This window comes from Corvus kubaryi, unplaced genomic scaffold, assembly GCF_017639235.1.
Source record: "Corvus kubaryi isolate FWS band 111438036 unplaced genomic scaffold, C.kubaryi_AGA036_p1.0 split3-73, whole genome shotgun sequence".
NCBI lineage: Eukaryota > Metazoa > Chordata > Aves > Passeriformes > Corvidae > Corvus > Corvus kubaryi.
In genome coordinates this window covers 23,684,820-23,698,556 of record NW_024582091.1, presented here as the reverse complement: position 1 = coordinate 23,698,556, position 13,737 = coordinate 23,684,820, and the positions used below count along the sequence as shown (strand labels likewise).

At 39.1% G+C, this 13,737-nt stretch overlaps 1 protein-coding gene across 1 annotated transcript in view; it reads left to right on the top strand.

Annotated features, from left to right (window-relative positions):
- Positions 1 to 13,737, top strand: part of LOC121659007 (prolyl endopeptidase) — a 92,229-nt gene that overhangs the window by 56,374 nt on the left and 22,118 nt on the right. The gene's annotated exons all lie outside the window — the stretch shown is intronic.

Below are 13,737 nucleotides of genomic sequence, written 5' to 3'. Positions count from 1 at the left end.
TTTGGTTTTGAACTGAAATACTATTGTAGGTTCAGACAAGTAACTCAGTGTAGTAGCGTGAAGACTCCTTTGGAGATGCCTATTACACATAGTGGAAGTGTATAAGAATTAGCTAAATTTAAGGTTCATAACATTAAGAGAAATTACTTCAATGGAAAACAGTGTAAGCTACAGATTATATGGAACAGGTTCAGGAAAATACAGCGTTCTTCACAGACAACTGCTTTGACCTCATAACAGGTATTGTGAGTAAAAAGATTATACGAAATACACATTTTAAGTAGTAAGTGATCTTTCCACTAAACACAGCTTTGGTAAGACCCTGATAAAATACTATGCCCTGGTCACGACTTTTAAGACAGGTATGGAACTTCTAGAGGGAGTTCATGGAAATCTGTTGAAACCATAGAATCATTTAGGTTGGAAAGACCTTTTAAGATCAAATCGGACCATAAACCTAATATTGCCAAGTCCCACTAAACGTGTCCCTAAGTGCCGTATCTACTTGTCTTTTAAAAGCCTGCAGGGATGGTGACACAAGTAAAATCATTAGGGGTCTAGAAAAACAGTCATTATATTGGGATTCTTAGCATATTTAAGACTTGCAATTTATAGAATAAATACTGGAGGATGGATTCATTATTTTATATGTAGGATTTTTTCATCTTCTGGTGTAAGAGTAAGAATGAAATTGAGGCTTTTTCTTTCTATAGGCAAAGGCATAACAATGTCTAGTGCCAAAAGTGGAATTTTAATAAGCTTAGCCTCGAAAAAGGTGAAATTATGTAGAAGATAAGCAACAGTGTGACAGCATGGCTTGGAGTCTTTGAAAAGAGATTAGATACTTCTCTTAATATCTTGTTTTTAATTTTGCCTCTGACATATGCACAAGGCAGATTCTCTAAAAACATCAAGACAGTAGTATGTATGCATGAGGTGGTTGTAAATAGCCCCAACTGTTTGTCTCTGCATCTCCAGACAGAAATAAGAGTGTGGTAGAGGACAATTTGCTGTAAGTGTTCTCACAGAGAATACGTTTTTGTTGCTTCACTCAAATTCATTAAGGGACTTCTGCAGGATAACTTTAGGGCAGAGTGAGCTGGGTAAGAGAAAGAAAACGTTCTCTTTAGGAAAGAACTTGGTACAATTACAATGCTGCCATCTAACCCAGAAGGATAATAATGAAACACAAATAGACATGTAATTTGAAAGGGTATAGGAGAGGTTGCTATAAATTAGAAATAATGTATTTTTCTAGTAAATCAAATTTTATAAAATAAATGTCTGGAAAAAAAAATCTCGTTTTACACTTAAATCAATTACACTAAATCAAGTAAAAGTAGAACAGCAATATAAATGATTTCAGGAGGAGTAAAGGAGGAAGCATGCTGTTGCTATGCCCTTGGAAACATGCACTGTCTGAAGCACTGGCAGAGATTCACTGCTAGGCTGTAATGTGGTGGAAGTCAGTATCACTGTTTCTGGTTTTTTCCTTTCTTGGCTCCTGCTCAGTTCTAGCTCTAGGAAAATGTGACCTGTGTAGTTACACTGGGATCAGTGCTTATAAAGATCACTCCTGGCTCACTGGTCATCCAGTTTTGCCTTCTACCAACAAATGATCTCAGTACACCAACATCTTGGAAATTAGTTTTTGGTGTCTTTCATTCAGATCCATGGTGAAGTCTCAGCTGAGCTGTGAAAAAGGCTGTTTGTCAGGGCCAGGGCTGGGACTGCCTGCTCAGGTTTGTAGTAACTGAGCCTGTCAGTGCTGCACAGGTCAGATGGACTCCAGTCTTCATTTCCATTTGTGTGGTCTCGCTTAGAGCCTTGGTGGTGCTTCTGCTTGGAGGAGGGAAAGGGGATGGAAGGGTATCAAAGCAGGGTATAAATGGCTATCAACCTAGATGAATGTGTAGCCATTTCAAAACTCGGGCAACATTGCAGGGATTTGTGAAAAAAAATCAAGAACAAGAATGCAAGAAATATACTGAAAGTAAGCAAAACCTGATTACTGTAGAAGAATGAACAATGCTGCAGAATCTATTTAATAATTTTAATTTCCATGAGAATTACTAAGTGGTAAAGGATAATGTTGCTGACTCTGTCCTAATACATGTCCTTAATGAAAGGCAGGTCTCCTGCCAAGGTTCTTTCTTCATTCTTATATACCTGAAGAAATACCTACTAATACTAGCAATCTTCCCAGTTTCGCTGTGTAGCATATATGAAACTGTAATGAGTTGTTCTTTAACAGTCTTTCAATGTAACTGGGTCAAGATTTGAACTGAAATGTAAGGTGTCGTGTATATGAAACCTGAATTAATGGCAATTGGAAAATTGCCACAGTGCCTGTTTTTTGGTCTTTCAAATCCAGTCTACAGTATTTGGTAGAAGTTGTAAAGTGCAAGGGTGGACCAGTGATAAATTTACTACACTAGGAAAAGTTGTGGTAGAGCTGCTGCATTTTTTGTACTTAGGGTTAAGATCTTACACTCTGACAGCCCAAACTAAGAACAAATTAGCCAGCTTGCACTGAAGGGAGAGCTGTTTCAACATACCTGACTTTTGCACCAGGGTAAGAGCATGTTTGTAAGTTATCGGCTCCATGGGACACCCTGCAAGTACATAGTCTGATTTATTGTGCTGTAGCTTGTGCTTATGCCCTTACCTTGAAAGACTCTGTGACCTCCATGAAAAAGTCAAACTGTTTAAAATGCTTGCCACACATCAAAAATTTATCCTAGCTACTTTTGTTAAGTGATACATTAGGTTGCATTAATTACTCTGCCAAGCACTTCTTGAAATTTGGTTTTGTTTCCCTGTGTACTTCCATCTATCACAATGGCAGACTTTTTCAGGAAATGGCCTGTGGTGGGCTTTACAGAAGGAAAAAACACTTTTTCAGGAACTTAAAAACAGCACTTGCCCTAAGATGTTTGCTGTGCTAATAACTCAACTGTTGGTTTAAATAAAAAGCCTTTATTTTATCTTTGTAAAGTTGCAGCCTTTATTTTATCTTTGTAGAGTTGCCAACTACGTTCTTATATACCTCCCCATGTTAGCACCTCACAGTGACACTTTATCATGGATAAACAGTCTTCTGGTGTGGTTCACAGCTCACCTACTTTTAGGCTGATGTGTAGGCTTTTAAGTGTTAAAATTGCAACAATAAAAATATTGCTTGGCTCCTTTCGCCATTCTTTGAATACCCTCCAGTATTTAAAATACTTTGAGATGAACCAAAAGTAGATGCAGCTATTGAGAGATGCATTTTGGATTAGCTCTTGCAGAAGGTGAAATTCATAGAACAACTTGGTTTTACAACTTAGTTTGATTAAAAAAGCAGCTGCTGTTTAGATATTGCTGCACAGATGCAAGAAGCTCAAGTCTTAAAAAGGATATTTCTCTTCAGGCCGGAATGAATTTCCTCCTTTCTTTTGCAGAAATTACTTTTGCAGGTGAAGTAATTTTCATGAGAATTTTTTTCTTTTCTTGCTCAGTCTTTCACTCCCATCACGAAGCCCCTGCAGTACTGATTTCAAGTTATGAGGCATTGATAGGGAAAATTTGTCTACAGTCATTGTCATTCCAAGTGGAACTTTACACCATACAGTTTGGCACAGTGATTAAGCTCTGCTTCAGGGAAATAAAACACTCAGAGAAGATGAGTCAGGCTTGAGGTTGATTGGCAGAGAAACTTGTGTACAGCACCTGCCCATGCTATTCCTGGATCTTGCTGTTGCTGGTGGTATCATTCCATGAGCATTAGGTTCCCTCATTAATATAAAAATAAGAGAGGAAAGCAGTGTCCTCTGAAAACTGTAGTAAGCTCAACCTGCAAAGCAGTGCAAGAGCTGATACTATAATTAGCTCTGTTTTTTTCAGTGTAGTTATAAAGTGGTCTTAATGTTGTTTCTTCCCCTTATCCAAATATATATCATAAAATCAAAGAATGGTTTGAGTTGGGAGGGATTTCAAAGATCATCTAGTTCCAACCCCACTGCCATGCACGGAGACATCTTCCACTAGATCAGGTTGCTCAAAGTCCCGTCCATCCTGGCCATGAACCCTTCCAGGGATCATGCATCCACAGTTTCTCTGGGCAACCTGTTCCTGTGCCTCACCATCCTCACAGTAAAGACTTTATTTCTAATATCTCATCTAGACCTTCTCTCTTGCAGTTTAAACTCATTTCCCCTTGTTCTATTGCAATATGCCCTTGTAAAAAGTCCTTCTCCAGCTCCTTTACAGGCCCCTGTTAGGGACCGGAAGGCCACAATTAGGCTACCCCAGAGCCTTCTCTTCTCCAGGCTGAACAACCTCAACTCTCTCAGCCTGTCTTCATAGGAGAGCTGCTCCAGCCCTCTGATCATCTTTGTGTGCCCCTTCTGGACCTGCTCTAACAGGTTGGTGTCCTGCATATGTTGGCCACCCCAGAGCCGGATACAGTGCTCCAGGTGGGGCCTCACCAGAGTGGTGACTTGCTGGCCATGCTTCCTTGGATGCAGCCTTGGACACAGTTGGCTTTCTGAGCTGTGAGTGTACATTGCTGGGACACATTGAGTGTCTGGTCAACCAACACCCCCAGGTCCTTCTCCTCAGGACTGCTCTCAATCCATTTCCACCTAGCCTGTATTTGTGCTTGGGATTGTCCCGATCCAAGTGCAGGAGTTTGCACTTGGCCTTGTGGAACTTCATGAGGTTCACACAGTCCCACCTCTCAAGCCTGCCAAGGTCCCTCTGGATGACATCCCTTCCCCCAGTGTATCCACTGCACTGCACAACTTGGTGTCAGCAAACTTGCTGAGGATACTACTCTCAATCCCACTGTCCACGTTGCTGACAAAGATGTTGTGCAGCACTGGCCCAAATGCGAACCCCATTGACCAAAACTCTTGAGTGCAACTTTCTATATGAATAGATCAATTGTAAGTTGGAGAAGAGTTCAGTAGCTTTGAATCTTATCTGCTGAGACAAAGCACTTTTACACCAGAGAGCTAAAGGCATGTACTTTACGCTGATTCTAGGCAGAGACAAATAATGCTCCCCATTTCTACAGAGGAGTAAGTAATTTTGGCATCATTTTCATCCCTTTCCTAAGAATCCATCACAACCAAAATGGGGTTGATTTTTGAAGAGCTGGACTTTCTTTCTTCTCACAGTATTTGGGGTTTGAATCCTGCTGTGATCTCATGGGATGGGAGGATAGAATTAATGCTTGGGGAAAACAAGTTGCTTATTGTTGTTTGTTTCTATTTTATTCTTTTTATTTCCTTGAGGTTTTGTATTGCAGTAAGGAAGAAAATGAGTTCAAGAAGTGTTTGGACAATACTTTCGGACACATAGTGTGACTCTTGGGATGATCGTTGTGGGTCCCTTCCAACTTGGCATAGTCAGTGATTCTGTGAAATACTGCGGGGAGAAGGAATGTGACAAACACCACAGTTTTAGTGCTTGCCACATTATGGCAGACACCTGCTCTCTTGCAGGGGGGAAATAAGCTTTGAACCACTTCTTTCAGAGCTCCCAGGAAGGAGGTTGAGGGCTTTGGCTCTGATCTCACCTAGTGTTTTGGCACCAAGGCACCAGTCTCACTCTGGAGGACATCAACAAAATTACAGTGACAACTGTGACAGCATTGGCGGTTTGCCTGTGTGAATGTAGTGTCTTATGGCCCTGGCATGTGGTTGTTACAAACACCACATTTGTCTGCCATTACCTCTTCTAATTGGAGGTCAATGAAGAAACACTAACTGAAAATGTAACGCTCTAGTTTAAAGGCCCTTGCAGTTCTTGAAAGCCAAGAGATTGTACATTAAATATGTTACATATTTGCAGCCACATTACACTCCTTTTTAAAGGAGGAAATTGTCAGAATCAAGGACTTTACATCTAGATAGAGTATCAAGAGATGGATTTCCTATGATGACCTTAAATGCTCTTGAACTTTGAAAACCATATGCCAGAGTAGCAGAGTAGCAGTTGGCTCTACATCCATTATATTTAAGTAGTCCCATCCAATGCAGTTCAGAGATTCCTTAGGTATCTGGAGTAGGAACCAGATCTCTCTACTCTAAGTAAGAGGATGAAGCAATAGACTTTGCATTGCTTTCTTCACCAATCCAGTTCAAGTCCTGTTTTAAGGTCTAAATGTCTGGATTTGCTTTATCCCCTTATATACCACAGGGGACTGATGCACAGTTTATGTTGGGAGCTTTTGTTCAGCAGAATGCAGAACAATGGAAATGTGGTTTAGGATGGAGGGGAGTGCAAAACTGCTCTTAGAAAGAATTAGCACACTACCAGACCACACAATGTGGGGAATAATACTAAAATATTAAAATAATACTCTCTGTGTTCATTTGGATTGTCATATAGGCTTTGTGATTCACTAGTTCCAAGCTTTTAATAGTAAATTGTTTATTTTTTCTGCTGAGTATGCAGGGAGTCGGAGAGCTTTTTAAGATGGAAATGTCTGTAGAACCTCTAGACTTTATAAAAATGCTCATTTGTTTTAAGCCTACAAGAGAAGTGATTGCTTAGTAGTCTAACTAAAGCTCATTATGAAATATTATTCTTATGCCTTACTCAGTAGAACTTTTGTTTGAACTTGCAGTGGTTTGTTTTCCACTTTTCTAGTGAAGGGAGGTGTTAGTTGGCTTACTTAATCCCAAGATGCATTCCACGCTCCATTTCTTTCTCAGAATTCCTTAAAACACAAGGCAAAATAGCATGGACTAAAACAGACCCGTAACCATTGAACATAGTGTAGTGAATTCCTTTTTACACACAGGAGTTTTAAACAAGAGCTTAAGCAATTGTAGTGGAGCTTAAAGGATTGCCTCACATGTCTTAAATGATTGCATTGTTGGTTGTAAATAAAAAATAGTTTTGATTTTTACGGTAAATGGGAAAATACCTTTTGCCATCAAAAATATTTAAAAAGTCATTCAGTCAGACGCCTTAAATGAGCACATGTGTTAAAGTCTTCAGGAACCTCAGTAGGTAGGTTCTTTGCTTATAAAGAGATATTAAAATTATAATATTGTAGTGAAAATACTTGGGATTTGTCTTTTTTCTAAACAAGTCACTGAAAACTTCTTCCCTTCTATTTTTCCTCCAACTTCCATATTCACTCCTCTGATTGAACTCACCTCCAGTAATTAAGCATGAACACATTGCTATTTTAATTAACTCTTACTCACAAGTATGAATTCTATTTAATGTTCCTCAGTGGGAATCTACCTCCAACTTTTCTTCTCCCATTTGTACAGGCTTATCCATGTTATTTCTCAAAGGTAGTGAATATTATTAACTTCATTCTACAGGAACAGAAACATTCAGAATGAAATTTGTCTGTGGCTCTACATTGATGAGGTGTTGCTCTGGGGATACGGTTTGCTGTTCTAATGGCAGTGGTTTGCTGATCCTCAGAGTTGAGTTTTCAGATGTGGATTGAAAACTTCATCAAGACAGTTATTAAAATCTTACACAAATAGCAGTTCAGAGAACTTCAGCATCAATAAAAAGCCCCCTCTCAATACGTCTAATAGTAATAAAGGCGGACAACATGCAGTCTTTTGATCATTATGGTGTTTGTGTGTCTTGTATAGTGCAGATTGAATGGCCGATACCATCCATGGTGGAAGGTCAAACACAGAATGCTTCCACAAAAAAAATGCTCTAAAGCCTCTTAGCCTCTTTATAGCTGTTTAATTCTTGCTTAAACCAAGTAGTCATAAAAATGGGAAATTTCAGCACAGTCCTCTGCTGAAAGAAAAAAGTGATAGCTGCCCCTTTTCTTTTCTCACTAAGAGGATAAATGTCAAACTTTGGCACGCCAGCATTGTTCAGAATGAGAGTGCTCCTCTGCTGAGTGGGAATATTTCTATTCATCTGCCCACCCATCACTTTGCCTCATGGGGCCTGGCCGGGGAGGTGGGGTTTAATTGTGATGATAATGCTGCATTGAGGACAGATTGCTCTGGGACCACAATCATGAGTTTTATTCACACAGCTGGCAAAAGATCATTAGATGATTGCAGTTGTCAGTCATCGTTGGTGTGGGCCAGCATTCGAGCCACTGACCCAGCAGGGAGAGACACATTGACTTCCTTTACTAGGCCCCCAAGATAACCAGACTTTCCTGGTTGTATTTTTCAGTACTGTGCTAGCAGTGTCATGTAAGTCCATTTAATAGTCATTAGGTTTCTGAGGAAGAGGATTTACTTTTATTAAGAGTTATATACACAGATATATATCTGTCTGTGCCACAGGACAGTGTTTAAATTCAAACAGATTTCCAGAACAGTAGCAATTATAGTCATTTATTTGATAGTGAAGCTCATATTACTTGAAAATGAAATGTTGGTCGCTCTGTTAATAGGTGTTTGCACATCTGTAGTATACATATGGGCAAGTTTTAAAAATGTTTTCTTTGGTTTTAACATGTAAATATTTAATATTTAAATTTTTAAACCATTTTCTCAAGTTTAACTAATACAGATCCATAATGCAAGTGGTGGATTTTTCAATATGTCTCTGTTCACCAGCTGTTCCTGTATATTTTGTTACATATGTGAACTCCCTGGATGGCCTTCACATTTCTCAATCATAGTTTTATGAAAGGCAAAAGGGAGTGAGAAGGGAGGCGATAGTTCTGTTTTAGGAGTCTGTCTTTTCCACTTCTGCTTTTGAGGCTTCTCTTCTTAAAATCATATAAAATCTGTATAAGAACAATCTCAGAAGCTCATCTAACCCACTGGAGACCCAGGAGGTAGGACACTGGCTTTTCCTGCAGGAAGAGAGGACCCAGCTCCTACTGCCCAACAGGTGGCTGCAGCTGTGAACAGAAAAACCTGCCATAATAAACAAGGAGCAAAAAGACTGGAAAGAGGAAGAAACTACAATTCCTGAATGTGGACGTGGTGGTGATGTGGGCATGTACCCATGTCCCAAAACTGGCCATTGTGGCTAGAGCACACTGATCTGTCCTGGGCACTGTGGCAGGTCACTTCTGCCTGTACTATTCCTGACTGGTTTCCGTCTGCCTTATGTTTAAAAGCCTTCACTCCCTAGGAAATCTGTCCCAGGTTCTCACCGAGTTTACTGTTAAAAAGCTTTTGCAGTGAATAGGGGATACACCACCTAAAGGCCTCACCTGAATTCCCTTCTTGAGTTTGAAATGTGTTGCTTTGTGTCCCTCACTGACATGGAAGACAATTAGTTCTCTTCTAGTTGCAGCCAACTTCTGCATGTTTAGAGATTGTCACTGTGTCTCCCTCAGTTTTATTTTCCTTTAGACTAAAAACAATCAAAACAAAAGAAAAATCTGTGCTCTGTTCAGTTTTTCTAGTGGATTGTATTTCATGGGCCTCCTATCACTCTGCTTTTTCTTCCTGGAATCTATTTAGATGCTCAGCATATGGTGTGTCATGGTTTCAACTGAACACAGCACTCCAGCTGAGGCTTTGCAAATGTGAATGCAACAGGAGGGGTTACTTGATAATATCTTGTGGGTGAGACTTTGGTTTATGTCCTCATGTAGGGTTTGCCTTTTCCCTAACGATTCATTGTTCAAGTTCAGTTTGGCATGTCTACAACTCTAAGATACTTTTCTAAACTACTTTTTAGTGAGCTGTTCACTATTCTTTATGTGATTGCATCTGTCAGGTTGTAGTAGGTTGTATTTCTGACCTTGCTGGATTGCATTTTACTGTTTCAGCTAGTTTTGCCTTTTGTTTCTTACTCCTTCCAAGCAGCACTCCCTTGTCACCTCTTTTCTTCAGTGTCTCAGTGTTTCCTGTCAGCAATTAAGCTTCACCAGAGCTCCATACTCCCATTTAAATACTTCACAGTGGATACATCTCTCATTCTGAATAGTGTCCCTGTAGGCAACCAGGGGACTGGAGTGTTTCCAGAATAGACATGGCTCTGGCAGAGCTGGGAGGTTTGTGTTTTGGAGTTGCAGGCCTCCAGGCACACACAAGTTCATAACTAGTTTATGCAGTTATTTATTAGGCTTGGCATACAACTGTTACAAAGAGGTTTAAGGAGGTAGGGCAGCCTGCAGACAACAAATTAGAAGGTTGTTGCTCTTTCATTTACTTGGTTATTGCAGGACTTAAGAGTCTTAATCATGGACCACAATCAGCAGTGTGCTGGATAGCATGGAAATGCAGACCAACACAGGGCCCTTTCCAACCACAGCTTGAATCAGAAGAGAGAAATAAATTACATTTGGAAGATTAATAATGATGGCTGTGCATTAACTACCTAAAGGAGACAAAACCAAATTAGAACTGGTAAAAAATGCAGATAAATTCTTGAGATATGTATATATACACACACATAATCACTGCAGCCCAGTAAAATTATACTTGCTGTCTTCATCCAGGGTCAAAACTGCTTGGTGGATTAGGGGTTTTGTTGTTGTTTTTGTTGTTGCTGTTAATTAACATTCATCATCATGGTGGAAAGCAGAGTACTAGAGCTGAGAGTGGAAAACAACAGTTTCAAATGTTGGTGGGATCTTACATAGACATATGGAAAATGAGAACCTCTGCGAAGTAAATGAGTGTGTGTGGCCACTACTTGGAGCAGACTCTGCTATTGAAAGGGAAAAAGGGAAGCAAATTATAACATGTATTGTAACCTAAAGTTGTAACTCTTGCATTCACTGTGAACATGATTATCTTAGAAAAGGATGCATGGTAACAAAGATGATCATATAATAGTTGTGAGCAGTTCAGTTTATACTGAGCAAATAATTTTTGCTAAATAGTAGAGAGGAGGTTTTGGAGAATCTCTCTTACCAGTTTATGACGGCACAATCATACCTCTTAGCATATATATGTTGGTGTTGCTGGCCACTTTGAAGGGCATAGTCTCCATTTATACTAAACACAGAAAAAAAAAGACAGAGCTTAAAAAGCTTAGTCAATAGCTTTGTCAACAGATTTGGTGGGTTGTTTTTTCTTAAATTGGGTTCATTGCTGAAGAGAGGGGGCAAGCTGAACACAAAGTGCTTTGATAAGTATCCAGAGATGCAGAGTGGTGAACTTGTGTAAGTGGAACATGTATGAGTAGAATCATTCTGCAGACCTCTCTTACTTGCCCTCAGTATAAAAACTGAAGTAGTAAAAACTTACAAATCACAAAATCTTGGGGCAATCTGAAAGAACATTTTTTTGAGGGAAAAGAAAGAAGGATAGTTCTTTTTCAGTTCACTTTCTACCCAGGAACAGTTCAGTCACTAATTTTCTCTGGGCTTTTGTCTGCTTATGATGCAGCACAAATTCATCAGTGTGCAATTTTATTAATGGTAATCTAGTTTGCATCTTCATTTAGCAGTTGATTTGATTTTATCAACACTGCTCAGAGGTACTGATAAAATATTATCTTTCTTTAGATTAATTATTTCTGCTCTGTCCTTGAGACATCTCCCAGGAGATTTATGGGACAAGGAAAGCCTCTAAAAACTATCATTTCTATTCACAGTAACCAGTGTTTCAGCTGTGTAGATGAATGATATAAAGAAATAGATGATTTCCTTAGTTCCAGCTTCTGTTCTCATAGACAGGGAAAAATTGCTACATAAATTCTCCCTGACAGCTGCCTGAACTGCTTGCTTTTCATCCAATTTGTCAATTATTTTTGAAAGTAGCAGTGTACAGAGATCCCTGCTAGCAGCTAAAAATAGTCTGGATGCAGAAAAAGCTTCAAAGCGTAATGGTAGAATGCCTGAAATCAGGGAGTCTTTTACTAGTAGGAACATCCCTGACTTTTTCTTTCTGCTTACTGATGGTTTTTGAACTGATAGCACTCATTCTAGTTGATCTGGCATCATTAGACATTTGATACATGTATTTATTGATAGTTGATTATTAGTTGTGGATTACCTAATGTCTGATACAAGTTTATTGGCTTTTACTGTCTTTTTCATCTTTTGCCTAAGAAAGGAAGGATTGCTGCAGACTGTCCTTAGTGTTAGGGCTTCTTAAAAAAAAAGCATTCCTCTTTTTTATTCATTTTTCTCTGCGCTGTTCCAAGAGTATTACAAGGGTGCTTCAGCACACTCCTTGGTGTGCCTGGTATGAAGTACCTTCAAAGTCTTGGTTTTGACATCTGTCTGGAAACTACAGCAGCAGTTGAAATTTTTGCTGGGTTGCTTTATACCAGATTTGGTTTAATTTTTTCCCTAAGTATTGTTACAACAGTGAATGAAAACTGATAATTCTCTTCTGCTTCTTGCTACTCACTGAGTGATTTTTCTTCATTGTACAAATGGCTACTGCAAATCTGAAAACAATAGTAGTCTCTCCACAGCAAATTTTCAAAATCAATAGCATCTGAACCTTAGAATTATTTTTTCTAAGATAGCGCCCCAGATATTTTCCAGGACTTAAGTTTTTCCTCAGCCATTCTCAAGGGATTTTTTTCTTCTTCTGCTACCATTTTGGTGGTTTTTTAACCATGTAGGGGCACAAATGAGTAACTTTAAATTCAAGTTTATCTCAGAAAGTGAATTATATGTAGCTATAATTTGAGTGAGAAAATGCACACGGAATTGCTTCACAGTATTTTTAATGACCTATTCATTTCAGTAAGTACTTCAGAATAAATATTCACAGGAAAAGTGATTTGGAACTGATTTTGAAATATGCACTGTCTGGTGTAGATGATCTCTGTTTTCTTTCAAACCAAAAAGCATGAATGGCTTTTTAATATTGTACTAGCCACATGCAGAATTTTTGTAGGTGTTTAGTGATTTATAGCACTTCTGCATTTAGGTAGCCAACTTGGCATCTATAAACATGGTATGATTCTCTAAGGAAGAGAGAGCAGAGCCTTCTGAAATTGCCTGGCATTTGAAAGTCATGAACAAAGCTTCTTGGCCATGTAAAAAACGCATGGATCCTCTCAAGGCTTTGGCACAAGCTGGCACTTGACATCCCCATTGTCAAGATTGAATTTTGTCTGTGCAAGAATTTTTGGGTATGGGTTTGCAAGTGAAAATTGAGCACCCTGAACTGTGTAGCTGCCCCTATGTTATGGAGAAAATCCAACAGTAGTTGTGTCATCCTCCTGAAGCTTGTAAACACTCAACAATGAGGCTATGTTGAGATGACCAAGCAAGTTTGAAGCAAGATGGAGTCAAAGAAAGAAAAGGTAAATTAGCTAGTTACTAGCTAGTTTGAGTGAATGTATCTCTTTCTCAGCACATTGGATTAGCTGTGTGCACCTACCGCATCATAAAACCATAAATAAGAATAGTTATTGTGAAGTAGCTTGCAAAAAGTGAGTTCTCCCTCTTGTTTACCCATGGAAAGTTGCCTCTACATTTTTGTTCTTATCATGTTTCTCATCACAGCTTGAACTGATTTCCAGCATGGTAAAAATGAGTAGTGTTTACTTTCTAATGCCTACACACTATTGCAGTGAGTTGCCTCGTCAGAGCAGTTTATTCAGTGAAGTAAAGCATGATTTAATGACAGAAAATGGACTAGCTAGCAGCTGTTATTTATGGTTTTATTCATAATGGTGTGCTGCGTCCATCGAGACATTCCTTTGCTTGTCTCATGCTATACCACTTCATAGTAGTACATTTCCTGAATGCCTAAGCACAGAGGCAATTCAGAAAAGAGACTGTAACTTACAAAGGCCCCTGGGACATTTTGCTGTTTAATATGACTACAATGTATATTTAAATGAAAAGGTAAATTTATCTCTCATATC